Source organism: Ictidomys tridecemlineatus, chromosome 8 (genome assembly GCF_052094955.1).
Source record: "Ictidomys tridecemlineatus isolate mIctTri1 chromosome 8, mIctTri1.hap1, whole genome shotgun sequence".
Classification (NCBI taxonomy): Eukaryota; Metazoa; Chordata; class Mammalia; order Rodentia; family Sciuridae; genus Ictidomys; species Ictidomys tridecemlineatus.
Genome location: NC_135484.1, coordinates 42,241,387 through 42,260,209, shown reverse-complemented (window position 1 = coordinate 42,260,209; position 18,823 = coordinate 42,241,387).

Genomic DNA, 18,823 nt, shown 5'->3' with positions numbered 1-18,823 from the left:
TTATAACTCTGATTTTTTAATATTTATTTTTCAGATGGACACAATATCTTTATTTTATTTATTTATTTTTATGTGGTGCTGAGGATTGAACCCAGGGCCTCGCACAAGCAAGGCTAGCACTCTACCGCTGAGCCACAACCCCAGCCCTATAACTCTGATTTTTATTACATGTCATTTAACTGAAGCCATTCAGACTGTTGAGCTATACTACCTAGTGAAAAGGGTGGCATCTAGTGACAAGTGTTTTGAATTATACATTTATACTCTTCATCTCCTATATTCTCTCCCAGTTCGTATATTTTTAAAATTTGCTATTTACTTATTTAATATGCTGCCTCTAGATGAATTTTTTTAATTCAGGAACAAATTCCATTAATAACCATCTCTGTTGATGAAACGTGTCTAGGAACAACGTAGGCCCTGCAGCTCCTGATCTTGTGTTCTGGGTGGGATAATACCAGTTCCCATAGTGACTGCCTCTTGACTAAAAAACCTGCCAATAAAGGTCAAGGAGAACAGCTTCACTGGGTCTCTTTTCTCCTTATCATCAACACCATTACAGTGTGCTGAATCAGTTTGAATTTCATCCTCTCTTAGAAGTCACTGACATAGCAAAGAAATTGCTATTTTGACAAGCATAGCACACCAGAGTTACCAAGAAGGGGAAATTATACTCCTTTTATAAAATGGCAAAACCTTAAAAATAACCATAAATCATTGCCACAGAGGTTTCTATCAATCATTTGCTTACCCAATGCCATTTGTGAACACAAAGGCCTGTTTTTCAAGTTAATCAATGCTCATGTATGCAATATTCACTCAACAAACATTTACTTATGATCATTTACTGTGAGTAGCACACTCTGCTGGGCTTTCTTTCTCTTAGTTGCCCTTGCAACGAAGAGAATTTCTCAAGGCAAAGAGTATACAGGCTTTCAGTGGAGGAAATCCTCCTTTAAGTAGAAGAAATGAAAAATGGGTTTGATAACTTCAATTCAATATCTTCAATTAAATGCTTTTATGTGATTTCTGTATACATTTTCTTCTTTGGACAAATATTTAAAATGCATCCCCAAAGCTGGACATTAGGCAATCCGACATCTGCCAGCCTCAGGAAAACAGACCCATTTACACCAAGATACTTCTTTTGGAATTTTTATGTTTTGCTGCTTTATTTTTCAGCATATGTATATTGCAGAATACACTTTCAGTAACTTGTCTGTTCTTAGAAGGCAATGATATTTGTATACTTTAGTTGTTTTCTTTCTGGACATTCATGTCTACAAACTTCTGTTCTTGGACTTGGCTTCCACCTGAACCCAGCATATTACAGGTAGGGAGCTGGAACAAGCATAATTCTTACTACAGCAAATTTGAGCAAATTATTCTGCTAAATAGAAATATATTACTTGAAGGCTGAAAAGTGATGATAAACCTGACCCTTCAGCTCTGCCTTTAAAGGTCATTTTGGTTAAGTATAGACAAATTGTGGTACAAAGTACCTTTGCTTGCTGTTTCTCACTTATATCTCTCCTCATACCTCATTATGCTAATGTAATGACTTATTTGACAGAGTAATTCCATCCATAATCTTGGAAATATATAACGGATTTAATTTCCAAGGTTATATTTTCAGAAAACTATTAATGTCCCTTTCAAAGTCATTGAGACTGAATTATGTTTCAGCAAAATATTAAGTACATTAAAGGTCCTTTCTAGATTTAAGTAAAGCCAATTGGCAATCCAGTTGCAATTATTTAACAGCTTTGGGCCTTGAATTGTTAAACTTATTATGAATTATCTATGCTAACCATTATCTTGAAAAATTAAACCTCTCTGTTACATTCAAACTTCATCAGAGACTGTCACCAAAATAACTGTGGATTTTTTAAAAGCTGTCAGATCTTTTCATTTTTAAATGTTCATTAGATAATGATCCTTAAATATTCAGGAAATCTTCTCACCTGAATTAAATAAGATGGCCTCTTGTTAAAACGTGAATTTTTATTTCCAATGGAAAACAAGTTTCTGCCTATAACTTCTCAACTATATACATGACAGGAACAGGACTGCTTAAATTTATGTAGCTAATATTAAAAACTCATCAGCACCAGATTATTGTAATAACAAAATTAAGCACTAAAATATCTTCAAACTCAGGATGATTTTCATCAATAATCTGGCCAATAGTTTAGGACAGACTACATGTCCTCTAGGGGAATTATATGCTTATGGTCCTGAGAAAAGAGGCTCAAGGATTGTCAGCCAGCAGGGAGCTTATTAGAATTATCAGTGGACCCTACCACATGCACACACTGACTTACACAGATACCTGGGTTCTCTTAGTAAAGTTATTCCACTGCTTATCTTACTAAATGAAGTACTTGGACTATATCAAAATAGATAGCTGTTACCAATGGGAATAAGTGTTTGCCACAACTCTTTAATCTCTTGTGGCATACTTCCTACTTTAACAATCTTATATTCATTACATTTAGTACAACATCCTCTAATGGTAAAAACATGTAGAAAGGTATAGAACAATGCCAAAAAGATCAGGGATCATGTATGGAAAATCACAAGAAGCATGCCTTTAGATATGCTGTATGATTAGAAAAATCAAGCAAAAAGAATTAAAATAAAGAGATAGGGATAGAGAAATAAGATGGTCAGTCTAACCCAAGAGAGGAAGACAAGCAGAAAGTATCTGGAGGACAGAAAAATTCTCAAAATAAAGGAAGTATGCAACATTTTCTTAGAAGCTGAGAGTACTGATAAAAGAAATGCACAGTGAAGAGCACCATCAGAATGATGTGTGCAGACTGCCATTCAGAAGTACAAGGGGCACTGATAAGGGCATTAGGCTTGAACTGAAGATTTAGAGAATGATGAAGGAGGTAATTCTCTGCAAATGATATTCCAAGTAAGTGATTTTCTTTAAATCAGTAAGAAGTACAAGTGTGTTTCTGCTCAACTAAAGCCTGGAAGGAAGTTTTAAAGTCTTTATCAAAGGTGAGAGGTGGCAATTTAAATCTTGGTGAGATTGGGTAATATTTAGTATGTGTGCATCTAGCTCAAACATATTACAAAACTTGAGAAGATATTGCAACTCTTCTCTGCAAAGTTGAAAATGTCTTTTGAGTTATGATTTTGTTTCTCCACTGTCCTTAAGATGTTGGGGTTCACTCAGATTTTCAAGATGACTGATTAATGTGCATAAATTTCAGTAAGTAGAAAAAGGGAAGAAAGGGAAATGAAGTCCTTCCTTTTATAGGAAGGACCCAGAAATTTTACACATCACTTTCATTCACGTTTTATTGGTCCCACCTTACCTACGTGATCATTTTTTGCTGGACTGAAAAATCTGGTCTTTCTTTTGTATATTTGGGTACCTTACTGAAACATTATGATCCAGCAACTAAGAGAAAGAATTTAAAAACAAAACAGATAGATCGTATAATTGAAACATCTGGCAAAGGCAGTTAAAACTAAGGAATGAGTAGTAATTCCATAGGCCAACCCAAGACAGGAAGAAAGGGAACATTCAGAAATTTATTTACAAATTCAGGGAGGGTAATAGAATTACTTGCTATAGCTTCTGAATGTGGAACAACCAAAACCAATGCTGATTATCCAAATTGAAAGGGCATTTTATTTTATTTTATTTTTTTTTAGCATTGGGCAGTTTACAGAACCAACAGAAAGTCTGTAGAAAATAACCAGGAGGAGCTCAGAGAAGCTGAGCAGTTTCGTATACACCAGATTATTTCTCAGGACAAGGGTAATTCTAAAATCACCCCCCATAAGCACATTTTCTACCATATGCTGGCTGTCAGGCCAATGGACACCCACCTCTATGGTTACTTCTTTGTCCAAAATTGCTTACTATATCTTGTTTTCTGTACTTCTCCCAGTTGGAACTTAAAGTTGGCTGAGCAATTAAGTACATCAGCAACTGGTTGTGCTCTGTGTGCCAGAATAAAGGGAATCCTCAGTGGACTTTAAGTGTCTTTAGTATATTAGTATGTAACTCATCACATGAACCACACATACAGATAAGTACACACTCAAAGGAGCCAATAACTAGGGATTTTATTTTCTTTAGTTTTAAAAACATAATGAAAGAGAAATAATATCTTCTGCTTTATGTTGGGAAAGATTCTTCATAATTCAATAGTAAAGATTATTTTTTCAACATCAGTATGTCATAGGAAGGTTTTAAATTTATTGACAAATTGCTCAAATATTTTCTACATTTCGAAATAATTTTATATAATTAGGCAAGATGCACCAAAATATGCATCATTAAAAATCTAAATATTAATTTAAAACCACCTGAGCTACATCAGGAAAAAGGAATAATGGGTTAGTCAAATTCTTACTTTTGGAATTAGTCTGTCAAATCCCCTGCAGAAAAGGATGATGTAAACAAGAATGAAGGAAAAAATCAGTGAAGTAGAAAAACACATAGTTGAGCCATTCGACCAACTGACAGCATTGTGATTAAATGTGACCTACAGCAATCTAGAAATCAAAACTGCAAACTAGTTAGCACCAAAACAAATCTTAGAACTTCAGAAAGATCAACCTTGAAACAAGTAAAGTCAAATGTTGATGAATGGAGCATTCTGAAAAGAGTAAAAGTTGTTTTAACTTAAAAGGAAAAATGGTTCCTAGCAATAAGAGTTAAGATGCAGAGAAAAACTATAATCTAACTTGCACATATGTGATGCTAATGTCTATTTATTAAAGAATTTTGGCTCAATGAGGAAAGTGAAGAAGAAAATGAAAAAAAATGAGTTCTATATAAAAAAATACAAGTTGTAAAAGATGAGACCCTATTTTGAGTTCAGAATGAAAACAGTTAAAATTGTAAATAGCTAATAAACAACCATTGAAATATATAAAACCTATCTCCCAGTAAAGCTAAATCCATTTTCTTTAAGAACAGAGGATCAATGAAGAAAGAAATTAAACCATTCTAAGTTGGAGTGGGAAATTAACTTACTGAGGACGGCAAATGAGAGTAGGTGATGGATTACTACTTTCATTACCTTTGGGAAAGGGGATATTAAAGCCATATCATTAATGCAGCTTTGTATTTGAGGTACTAAGATGACTTGAAAGAATGACTAAAGAGGTAGAAGGATGCTAATCAAAATATTCTATGCCATATCTTAATAAATTATCACAACACAATTGTTTCTAAACATCAAACTTTTAAATTAACAATAAAATTATCAAAAAAGCAGATATAGGAAATAGAAATTATATTGTTTTCATTTACCTTCACAAAGCATATCGTATAGAATCAAAAGTAGTAAAAATCTGTTAACCATCTTACTTCATGATTTTTGTAAGAACTGAAAAAGTATGTAAAGCATTCTTCCTAGTGCATAAAATGACCCATAAATACAACCATAATAATGCAATAAGAATAACAATAATAAACAGTAACAGAAACAATTATAGCACCAGAGACTTGAAGCATGGCAACCAGTGTGATATTATGACTGATGAATTTAGGAAGGAAGTTTATGCTCTTGCTCTTCTATATATTCCAAAATTTGTGAATGAGTCATTTAACCCCATCAAACCTTAGACTTATTTCTTAAATGATTGTGGTGCCGTAGCCATTCTTGCCATACTTTGCTTCTCAGCACAAAGGCAAGTCCCAGAAACAGAAATGGCCACTCACTCTTCACAAATGAGACTTAACTATGTTTATCATGTTGGCTTCTTTGACTTGCAAGGAACTAAAACTCACAGTCAACCATTCCTAGTGAAAGTTTGTTTAGTGATATATAAGGAAGACAGTACACGTGTGCGTCCAAGGGTTGAGATAGAGTTTGGAAGCTGACAGATATGTTGCACAATTTTTAAAAACTATATTGATGATCTACATTAAGACTCTATCATGATGATTTAGTGAGGTTTAGAACTAGACTTGCTATACAAAATACAACCCACCATAACTAAAGTAAGTAGATCAGTACTTTCACATTCATGACACCATGGCCTCGTTATTCCAGCCTCTGCTATGAAAAACAGATCTTGAAAGGATAGAGCCATTTGGTTATCACCAGCAGATTAAGTTGGGCCTTGCAACTACTTTTGTAACTCCACATTTCTCAGGGCTAGAGCCAACCTACCCTCTTATTCTGAGATAAGGGTGACTATATCCTACCAATTAATTCATTTTCCCACCACAATCCTAATACATGGAGAATAGGTCCAAAGTTTTCTTACCAAATGACATTCTGTTTTTCTTTTAATCTATAATATAAACCACCTATAATCCCAAATGTACTTTTTAAATATTATACTGAGTCATACTACAGTGTAGGTATTACTAAGAAATACCAAACTGAAGCTTCACATCCTCACTAGTATCTATTCTTTTAGTCCCTAAGTCCTAGGAGCTGCATAATGAGCATCAGGAAATAACATCCTGAATAGTAAGTACTAGTGCTGACGAACTTCATTTAGTCCCTTAAGAGCAACATTGTCTCTTGACTGTATCCTTTCCTGTTCTTCTTTCTCTGTCTGAAATATACCCTCCGACCATTTCACCTGGAAAATCATTCTTCCCCTCAATTCTTACCTAAATCTCTACCTCCACAATGATACTTCTCCAGTCCTCCAAAAAATACAGATGTTCATTTGTCCAGGTTGACCTCATACAAGTTCATTTGGTGAACTAAATTGGTTACTCATCTCTTAGCCTTATCCCATGTTGTTGCTGTCAGGATAATGCCTTTTAATTTTTGTGGACCTCTGAAACCACCACAATGGCTAACACATAATATATACTTCAAAAATAAAGTTGACAGCTATTTAGGGTTGTTGGAAATATTTTGTTCCTGATTCAGAGGGAAGATTATTGTATTCAAGTAAGAATATTCATTTGTATATAGTTTCAAATGAAAACCAGTGAGTGAGATTAATTTTAAAATGAAAAGATTTAAAATTGTATATTTACCACATTATATAGTTTTACATATAACTTGATTACTGGGCCCCTAGCATTTTTAAAAGTGATACACATAAGATAATCTCATGTATGTTGATGTAGAATTTCACTGAATTCCTGAGAACTGAACTTCAACAGACTAATTAGCCAATGAGAATTGAGTACCTGCATTGAATATGACACTAGTATATAAAAATGACAGAATAATGCCATCATTTACAAATTTTATGGATATCCAAGGCATCAACATTTGAAATGTTAGGGAATACAAAATATTAATAATAAGTATGACTTAAAATTCATTGAGAAAAATTTCAAAAATAAGAGTGTTATCCTTTTCTAAAATACAATGGGATGCATAATTCAGTGCATTTCTTATTCTGCTAGATACTTGTACCTTAAACAAAGTGGAATACTATGTTCTTTTCCAACCAAAAAGGATTACTGGCATGAGGAAAAGTATGTTACACCTTATTAAAAGAGGGTATGTTTCTTTCCTTTTCCAATTGAATTAAAATTATACAACAATGGCAAATATGATGCTTGTCTAGGTACTGCATATGCTTACCAGAACGAAGCAATCAGTTAAAGCTCTTTGTCTCTAGTACTCGTTGATGGTAATACCAACAACAAAATCCAGCAAGATGTCACAGCCACACTTGGCCCAGGAGCCAATTCTGGAACCAGGATCTCAAACACCACACTCTGGGCCTTCGCTTGTCTTCCTGGTATTTTCTAAGGTTAACTTCTTCAGAAAGTTAATTTCCTTCAGAATAAAACAAGTGAATCATAACTGAGCTGCATATCAAGAGTTTTGAATGGGCTTGAGGAGTGAGGCCCTCTTTATGGGTTAGGTGTAGTTAGTCAATGGTGGAGTTAGAGTAAGTAAGTGTTTTCAGGAAAGGAAATGATGAAGAAAGGAAGGTTTTTATAAGAACCAGTCAGCCACCTATGTTTTCCTTTTTTTTATAATAAATTTTGTTCATAAATGGCTATATCTCTCTAAAGTTGTCCTACCTGTCCTATTTGTTGGTGGAATGGCCTGAGGGGAAAAAAAATATGGTAAATAAAGAAAACACTTAACCAAACTTCTTTCTCAAGAGTGTAGAGATGGCAAAAATTTAAAGAGTGCCCAGGACACAGTTGCTAGTATTGAGCAAGGGAGCAGAAGTAATAAATAAAAATCTATTGCTAAGGAAGCTCTTAAGGTACAAAAACTCAGGAAAAATAAAATATTTAAGAAAGTTAGAGGAAGCTACTCTCTGAAAGAAAAAGAAAGTCTAAATCTCTGGTTTAAAAAAAAAGATGCACATCAAAAATCTTCAAATGCAAACTCAGCAATTTTTGGATCAAATTTTAAATTCAAAATAGAGGAGATTTTATTTGTTGTGTTGTTTTAAACATCAACCATTCAATAAGACATTCACGATGAGGTGATTGTTGAATTGTTCTAAAACTATGTGTAGTGATAAATCTGTATCAAATCTGATCAGAATCCTATAACATCGTGTCCAGTCTTAGCACTTAGAAATTTTGAAAAGTTCTAGCTAGGCTGAAACATGAGATTCTGGCCTTTATGAAAATAGACAAAGTTTCTGCACAACCATGAAGGTTTAAAATCTAAAATAAGAGTTACCTATTAGTGGTAGATGGATTGAAAAATGTGGGATTTTCTCATTACATCATAATGACAATAAACAAACTTTGGCCACATAAAAAAATGTATGAATATAAAAACAGAATCCTGTGGAAAAGAAGCCTGACACAAAAATAACTACTCTAGAGATACATTTCTCCAACAATAAAGCAGACAAGAGTAATCTATGGTACCTAGTCAGAATAGTGGTTAATTCTGGAGAATGAAGTAAATTGTGTCTGAAAGTGGACCAATAGGTGAGCATGGAAACCAGTAGTCCATCTTAGTCTAGATTATGCTTACATATTGTCTTAATCCATTTTCTGATGGTAAAACAGAAAACCACATGCGGTAATTCAGATGGAAAACAAATTTCTTTCTTACCCTCTGAAGTCTGGAAAGTCCAACATTAAGATCCCTGCATTTGGAAAGGGTCTTCTTGCTGCATCATAATAAAGCTGGTGTATCACATGGTGAGACAGCATGTGAGAGCAGGAGAAAGCAAGGATGCTGAACTCACTCATAACAATCCTCTTATGACTCATGAAAGCCAACCCATTACCCCAATAATCCATCATGAGAAAAGAGCTCTCAAGACCAAAATGTCTCCAAAAGGCCTCACTTCCCAATACCATTGCTTTTCCACTTACATTTCAACATGAATTTGGGGGCATACATTCAAAAAATAGCACACGAGTATAATCAATTTGTAAAAAGCCATTAAGTTGTGCACCAACAATTACGTATGTGTAATGGTTCAGTAATGTTTTTTAAAAAAATTCTGTATAAAATCTTGAATTCATGTAAGTCCAGCCTCAAGGTATATCTTTCATTTCAAATAATTCCACCAATAAATGAAGGTTTCTCCTTGATACACTTTAACCTGATAACATTAGGAGTGGGAGGATGCAATAGTCTTAGAGGAAAAGAAATAGATACTGCATCAATTAGAAATCTAATTAGCTCTGTGTTTTAATACAATTGGATGTAATTATCTGTTCCTTCAGATACAAAGCATTATTCTCTTGTCAGATAACTGACATTTTAAAATGCTAAACTTATGTGAAGGAGAAAGACAGAGCTTATTTAAAATTCATATTTTATCTATTTATTACTATAGATTCTCTTGGTAAAGGAATTCAGATTCTTCTGGAAAATCCTATTCTACACTTCTTTCCAATACCCAGAGAAAGTAGACAGTATCATTCATTCTTGTACTAGGAAGAAACTGGAAAGCAGGTACATGAATCCCTGTTGAGTGGTATTTGAAATAACAAAGTTTATGATTCTTTTGTGTTAATCTGAAAATGTTTTTTTTTTTCATATAAGAATGCCTCCATACTTTCTGATATACTTTTCCCAGAGAATGCCTGAGCCTGATATTTACTTGGACATTGCTAATCGGGATGCGTGCTATTGTGGTTAATACATCCAATTAGATAGGCTGGCTGAGGAGAATGTGAAAACCTTCTTCCTCTATTATTTTTCTGTGGCTGAAAACTGATGAGATAATCTCTTTCGCTTGGATAAAATTTTTCCCTTCAAATTACATCAGAAAAAAAGTGGCAAATGTTTATTTAAAAAAAAAACCTATGGATTGCAATTACAATACGAAAATTGGGTGGAATCAGATCACTCTGAGGAGCATTTGCTTTCTTTTTGGCTGCCTGTTATTTCATAGGGTAATCCTGCTTGTGGGGACAAATTCTCCATTCTTTTCTAAATGCTGATGCTTTTCCTTTTTTCTTTCTGTTTATCTCTTAGCTTTTTCTTACAGATAGTCTCTGTTCCCTACCAAAACAAATCTTTGTGTGGTTTATATTAGGATTTTGCATATAGCAAGAACCTACTAATGACAGCTTAATTTTAAGGGGAGTAAGGATATTAAACAAACACACAAACAAGACCCGGGGGAAAATATGCAGCTGGTAGTCAAGAAGGGAACCAGGGGTGTTTTGCCTTAAATAGTCATCTTGCTTCTCATTTTGTTTTCTTAGTTCCTTATCCTCTCTGTAGATGAATTTTCTCTATTCCTTTTTCTGCATGATGAAATATGTCCACCCAGAGTCCCTAAGCCCACATTCAAAGCACAATAAGATGAAGAAATTGCCTGTTACTCAGTTCTGAGTCCAATTTTGGAGAAAGCATCCAATTGCAAATATGGTCACAGAAGCAAGGCCTTCCATTTAACCATGACTCCCAAAAATACCCCTCAGGAGAGGTGGGCAATTCCAGGACAAACAGATAGAACAGAAAAGCCAGTAGTTATGAAGCAACATATGTCATGACTCCGTTGGCTACAACTTATTCCCAAGGCATCTTTGGCTTTCAAACTTAATCTAATAACAATTCAATTGACGCTTTCTAGTTCGGATCCAAGAGAGGATAGATGCTATTTCAATACATTCAATTCCAGCAGATTGCTAGGCAGCGCATTACTAGCGAGTTGTGATTTGACAGCCCTTGTGCCGGAGTCTTGAGTCACAACATAGTATTGCTTAGGCGTCACAGGATGGATTAAAGTCAGATTTTCCCAGAAGGCATGGCAGTTATTGTACAGTTTAGCCTTTCCAGTACCGTAGCATAGCTTTCAGAGTCATGTCAAAGAGAAATGTTGCAAACATATTCTTTATACAGCCATATTAACTGAGGTCATACACAGAACCATTGTTCCTTTGAAGATGCTCTTTGAAGAAGAAAACAAAATTCTTTGCACGATTATGCTTGGAATAAACTTCAAGACTAATCTCCCTTGTGAGGTTTATGAAATAAAGTATTAAACGCTTTGATAAAAACTTTTCTACCTTCATTTAACCAATATTCTTACCCCTGTTGGATGAGGTAGCATAGGTAGAACTCTACTTTTGCAAATTACAAGGAGCAAGTCTTCAAGTTTTATTATATGGGTAAAAAAATAAAGATAAAAATAACCTAACATCACACACAAACTACAAACTGGGGCATTAAAGCTCTTAAGAGTTGAGGGAATTTCCTCTCTGTTCTTCTTGGGTATTTATCCTGTACTCATCAGCTCACAAGTCTAACTTGGTACTCAATCAGCATACATGGCAAAAGTTTATTCCAGCAATTGGTTTTTAAACAATTCCTCCCCCCCACCTCCACTGACTCCCCCCCACAAAAAAAAACCCATCATTTCAGACTTAATTTAAGAGATTTTATTTCTGTTTTTCAAGGGAAGGAACTTGGATATTGATGAAGGCAATGATGAAACTGGGTGTATGTCAAATTATTCGAATGACTGCTGAGGGTCAATACTTCTAAAGTAAAGAAAGAAGAGTCAAAAGGGAGTGGGAGTAAAGTATGCAGTGTTGTTAACATACAGAGAACGCATTATAAAATAGGTACCATTGAAAACATTCTGTTCTAGTTCATTTCATTCACATAGTAAACCTATAAGGAACACAAATGCTGCTACTATTTTCCAGATTAGAAAAACTGAGGTGCAGAAAGCTTAAATAATATGGTGATAAACAAATACTTTTTTATCTTTGCAAGCTCAGATTTTGCATAACATACCTGATCTGACAGTTCTATGGATTTGAACAGAGTTGGGCTCTTTAAATAAAATATGGAATTAAAAATGTCATTATTCATTTCTGAATGTAATAATAAATCTAAATATTGCAATTTTGAGCCTGTTGTAGATAATCAGGAATTTTTACACTCCATATGTGTGTGTGTGTGTGAGTGTGTGTATATATATACATATATATATATATATCACTTGTATGATATATTCTTACTCATATATATATACATATTATATATATATATAAAGCATCTTGAAATATTCATCTTTCTTCTGACTATAGACATACTGAAATCAAGTCTGCCTCATCTAATCTTCAGTTTCATTTAGACTTCCTCTCTGAAAATCTCAACCAAGATTTGAGAATCTCACTTATTTGGAAAATTCAAATAAGGTACACTTATGTTTATTGTTGAGTGCGAATATCAAGCTCGTTCATCAGTTCTCTCTAATTGTGTGTGGAGGACAGTGTTGCATATCAAATATCAGGCCTCCTTTGTTGTTCTCTGAGGCTAAGTGTTTGCTGAGCTTTGATGAGTCCAAAGCCTAATAAAATGAAATTTATCTCACTTTATTTGCCAAGTCTATCAAATCACCTTTGTAAAAACAAATTATATCTCAGATGCTAGTTTTAACTTTACTTTCAACTTCCTTTCCTAAAGAGCCACATACTATTTTAACTTTAGCAAAGCTTAAGAAGTCATGATAGGACAAGAAAGTAAATTTCCTGAGGGGCTGAGGAAGGAGACCCCACTGAGTATAAAAAGGAACTGGCTGTTTATAGGGCTTTCAGTCTGATTCCTACAGAGGTGGGCTAATCCAAGTGGGAGCTCCTGTGTTTCATATCACTAACCAAAAAGCTTGAAAGTAAATCACTTTTAGCAAAAGTCCACAGAACTGCTCTACCTTATTTTAAATAAAAAAGTTCTCATAAAGTAAATATCTATAATGATGAAGGGGTTTTAGAAACTACCAAAACAAAATGAAAAAAACAGTCTTCTCAAGTTGTCTTGTAAAGAGAGAAGAAGAATGCCTCTTCTTAACAGAGGTTAATGAATGTGTATCTCTGGAATTGTTTTAAAACATCCTAATTTTGAAATAACTGAATTATTCCCAGATATTTCAATATCCATTATTTTAATAAAAATTCTAAATAGATGCTGTAGCAGAAAAGTGATTTACCTGTCAGAAATCTGCATTCCCAGATTGTATAAATGCAGAGACTTTTTTCTGGAGTAAAATGAGTCCTTTTCTGAATACCCAGAAAAGGACTCATTTTCCATCTGCACTGCAGTTAGAGCTAGAGCATTGGAATGTGAATGGACTTTCTGTGCATGACTTCTAGGTTTGACATGTAATTGAAGCTCTACCCCAAATTATTAGTGATACTGCATTGGATTATTACATGAGCAAGGAATAAAATTGTATTCTATTAGACCTCTGAAATTTGTAAGTCTGTTTTAGCAGCTAACATTATGCTAAATATACAGATGTAACAATAGAAAAATAGGTTAGAAATGTATTATTCTTTAATGTGCAAAGTTATTAAATCTTTCTTTATTTAAATATTTGTACTATCATTTTTCTAATTATATATTTATAAAATATAATTAAAATATTAATACATGACTTTTTGTAATATATATACTTATACATATGCATACATGCATGTATACATAGGAGATGAAAGGAATAGAGAGATACAGATATAAGCATGTTAAGAAAACTACTCTCTATAAGATCCTGTGTTTAAAGTGGAAGATATAAATAATATTACCTATAGTTTCTTGTCTGCTTGAAACATTGTCTTAAGGAGAAAATAAAACTATACATTGAAGTACAGTACATGCTAGTTAATGCTAAAATAATGTTCATTGATGATTAAACATTTTTAGAAGGAAGGGGAGGAAGAATTCACTTATAATTGGTAGGAAAGTTTGATACAAGAGGTGAAATGTCAGCTGAAATCTTGTAAGGAGAGTGAAATTAGAAGATATTCTGACAAGCTAAAAATTAAATCAGGTAGTGATGCTTAATATCCATTGGGGAAAAGTGGAGGTGTACTCATGGAGGAGGCAGTAAGTGCAGAGGGGAAGAAAAGTAGACTGATTTCATTAATTATTTGGTGTGGGGGGTCAGAAACAGTCATTTTAAGAAGAGATTGAGTTACTACTTTACCAACAACAAACCAACAACAGAGAGAGAAAGGATTTTTATCCAGACAAGGAATAGAATCTAAATTTGCATTAAAAGAAAAGAGAATACTGACAGATATTGAGTAGGAAAGGATACATTCAAATGTCTTTAGGAAAGTGAGTCCTTAACAGTGTGAAAAGCACAGAGAATCCAGAATCAGGAAGAAGAGTATGAATTTATGACAAACATCTGGATGTGAAGTAATCAGAGCCTGAATGAAAATTGTTGCAGAGAAAATTGAGGATTAAGAAGTACATTTCAGAAGGCATAAGATAATTTGAAGAAAGAACAGAATTTCCAAAATAATTAGATTGGACTGGAGACAAAAATGGTAATCAGCCACATTTATTTTTTGACTACTCTAAATTAAACAAAGATATCTTCCAAGCCCTTAATATAATTACAAATCTGTAATCAAATTTTAATATTATCTTCTCTCTTGCATGCAAATGTTTCTATGATTGTAGCATATGATTAATGATAATTAAAAATCTTATGGACCAAAAAATTAAGTAAATGCACTGGGAATGTCTCTATAATAATTTGGTTTTTAGAGAGTTTTTTAGTAACATTCTTATTATTTGTTTACTTACAAAGTGAAGTCCCATCAATTAAACACAATTACTTAAGCATTGACTGTCCGAAAAATTCCATTATGTTTGGACAGATGCTTTAATATTAACACAAATGTCTGCCTAAAAAGAGAAATACATTCTTGGCCAAGCAAGTTAAATAAATGAAGTAAAATTTCTTATGTTATGATTACTGTTAATTACAGATATGTTGTTATTCCTACTCTTTTCCTCAATATTTTGAAGAAAAAATGTAAAAATGCTTTAAATTTCTATTGACATCATTAACTGTCACCCTTTGTATAGTTTAAACCAAAACAAGTGAAAACTTTTGTTTAAATAATTAAAACACTCATGTCTAAGATTTTAGAGGTTTCAACTTGTATTATTCTACATTATAAATGGCCTGTTGTATAATAAGTTTGGGGAATCTCGTCTCTACATCTAAATGACTGCCTCTCATTTGAAGGTGAACGACATAAGCTCTTTTTTAAAAAATATTTTTAGTTGTTAATGGACCTTTATTTTATTCATTTATTTATGTGGTGCTGAGACTTGAACCTAGAGCCTCACACATACTAGGCAAGCACTCTACCACTGAGTCATAATCCCAGCCCATAACATCAGATCTTGATCAAAAATTTTGATGAAATCTGTATCTAGTTCATTTCCTGCATGAACAAAATGTCATGTTTTCTCTTTTTCACCTCCTTACAGACCATATATACTCATCAAATAATAGAAAACTGATAGCCATTATGAACATTTGTCTTCATCTTTTGAATTCTTTTAACATAAGAAGTTATAATGTTTGGTAAATGTCAATCACCAGGGCAAACTATGTGAAATGAAAATCAATAACTAAGATCACCAATCAAGTGTTTGAAGGAATTTAAAAGTAGCATGAAATTAAAGGAATTTAGAAGAATGCATTATATTAAAATAAATTGAACTTAATTGGCTTCTACTTGTTACTATACCATAATTTTCTGTAATAAGAATAAAATGAAATAGAAAAATATTTGAACTTTTACCAAACTATCAATCCTGAATATATAATAAAATCATCTGGGAAAGGCTGATGAAATAATTTTATATGATCAATAAAAAATACATCCAAGTTAAAGATGTTATATTCTTCATGTGAACAGTACTGTACCTTTTCAGTACTTTGTAGTTTTGATATAAAGTAACAATGTCTATATTGATTCAATATCTCTATCTATGTATCTTGTTTTAGGAGTAAAATATGGAGTACTGGGAAGAGAAATGTAATATAACTATGTGTTTTGCATTTGCTTTAATGAACTGGCACAATCATTTAACCTATTTCCATTTTATCTTCCACAATAATTTGTTTTAACATATTACAAGAGATAATTTTAAAAGTTTTGTATTGCTAAATTTACAAACTTTGCCTTACTCAGTTACTGATTCATGTTCAGAACAGGCATTTTCTTCTTTTTGCTTATGTCACTATGAAAGAATGAGAGCCCTGTCTGGTCCTTCATTGCCCTTAATAACCATCCATTCAGTTCTCAGCAACTCCAAGTTTATGCTCTGAAATTTCAACTTGCTCAAGAAAATTTGTATAAATTGCGATAAATATAGGAGAACTATTCCTTTATCTTCAGAAAGAAGTATAGATGATAACTTTAGTAATTCTATAATGTAGCCAGAAAATAACTGATCATTATAGATGAATGGCTGTTAAACATTGAAAATTGAAAGTCACAAAGATGTTCAAAAGGATTAAACAAGCAAAAATGACAAGACTCCTCCCAAATCACACAACATAAAGGAAATAAAAGATTTTAATGATACATAAAGAAAAAGTGTACTATATAATTTATTTTTCTGTAAAAAACAGTTTTAGCAGACATGTGTATCCATTATAAGCTTAGGCAAAATTCTTTAGAATGGGGTTAGGGGATATATGAAGAACATAGTCTATCTCGGTGCAGTGGTGCATGCCTCTTATCCCAGTGGTTTGAGAGGATGAGGCAGGAGGATCTCAAGTTCGGAGCCAGCCTCGAAGCGAGGTGCTAAGCAACTCAGAGAGACACTGTCACTACACAAAACACAAAATAGGGCCGAGGAATATGGCTCAGTGGTTGAGTGCCCTGAGTTCAATCCCTAGTATAAATAAATAAATAAATAAATAAATAAATAAATAAATAAATAAATAATAAAATATAGGGTAAAATGCAAAGATGAAAAACACTTTTTGAGAAAAAAATGTAAGAAAAATTTTAAAAGAACAAAATAAAAACATATATTCAAGACAATAAGAAGCAGACCTAACTCTATAAAACTGCACATGAGATATAAAAAAAAGCCTTTCCAAAATGCAACAGAAAAGGAAAATAATAATAATAATAATGAAAACAATAAGATGAATGTCATCATAAGTGAAGGAAAGAACTATATTAGTAGGAACAACAATAAGATAATATATAGGGTGAAAGAAATGTTTTCAAATGGAAGAGCAAGATCAGAGACCAAATATTTTTTTACTATATTTTGAAGTGCTATTTAAAATACAAAATAACACTTTGCAACTATTCTAGGAGAAATACAATAAAGAAGCCAAAATTAAGCTAATCTTAAACATTACCTACGTGATTATCAACATTTAAAGAAAGTCTAAAGAGCAGTATTAATAAAATCAAGGTGATTCAAGAATTTGATGATGTTTTGGTTTGTCATTGACAAATAAAGCAACAAAGGATTTCCAGAAGTATAGGAGTATTTAAAATGTTTAATTCTTCAACGTGCTAGGAAAATAAATATCTCTCCCAGGATTAGGTCAAAACTCTAAATTTAGAAAGGCAAAACACAATATAAATTATATATATATATATATATATATATATATATATGTATATACACATACATACACATATATATATGTATATATATATACATTTTAAAAGTTAGCAATAGAATAATGTAGACTGTAAACTGAAAGTATTGTATTATTTTCTTGTGTGTGTGCGTGTGTGTGTGTGTGTTGTTGTTTTGATTTTTAGTGTTTTTTTAAGTGTCTTTTCCCTCAAAATGAACAGGATGGTGCCTGGCATAGAATGGATGATCATAAAAGACTGAAATATTAAAAATTGCTTAATTTTAAATATGGTTATGAAGTAGAATTTAACAAAATTATTTAAAATAAGATATTTTCCTTGATAATGTTAGAAAATAATTAGGTTTATCAAAGATATTAATTTATCAAGAACTAGAAAATGCAGGTGAAGGACTAGGGCCATTAATTATAATAAATCACTCTATGCATTCCATTTTCTCTTAAAAATCAGGAAAAAGCATAAGCTCAATGTCAATCTTATGAACTTAATGACAATTATAAATAGAATTAAAAATAGGTCTTTGACCTCCCAAATCTTACAAATGATAAACACAGATAAACTTCCATATGAGTCAGCAGAATGCAGAAAAGAAAAAGAAAGTTAAATAAGATCTCATATGAAAATATAAATTAAACTGTAATGTAAATATATGGTATGTTCTCTGTTTAAATCTGTATTTGGGGTAAAAATGGGAGTTCATAACCCACTTGAATCTAATATATGAAATATGATATGTCAAGAGTTTTGTAATGTTTTGAACAACCAATAAAAAAATGAACATATGACATACATTTACAAAAAAATAAAATAAAATAAAAATCAAATCCTATTTCATTTGTTTCTTCTAAAAGATCATCCTCAAAAAATATCAAAAAGTTAATATGGAAAACAGAAAAGTATACCCTACAAATACAATATATTAACTAATGAAGCAAGTAAGCTGAAGTATTAATATATAAAATATAATAAATATCTGAGGCGAGTTCTACTATATAACGGCAATTTTTATTAATGAAAATGAAAGGAATG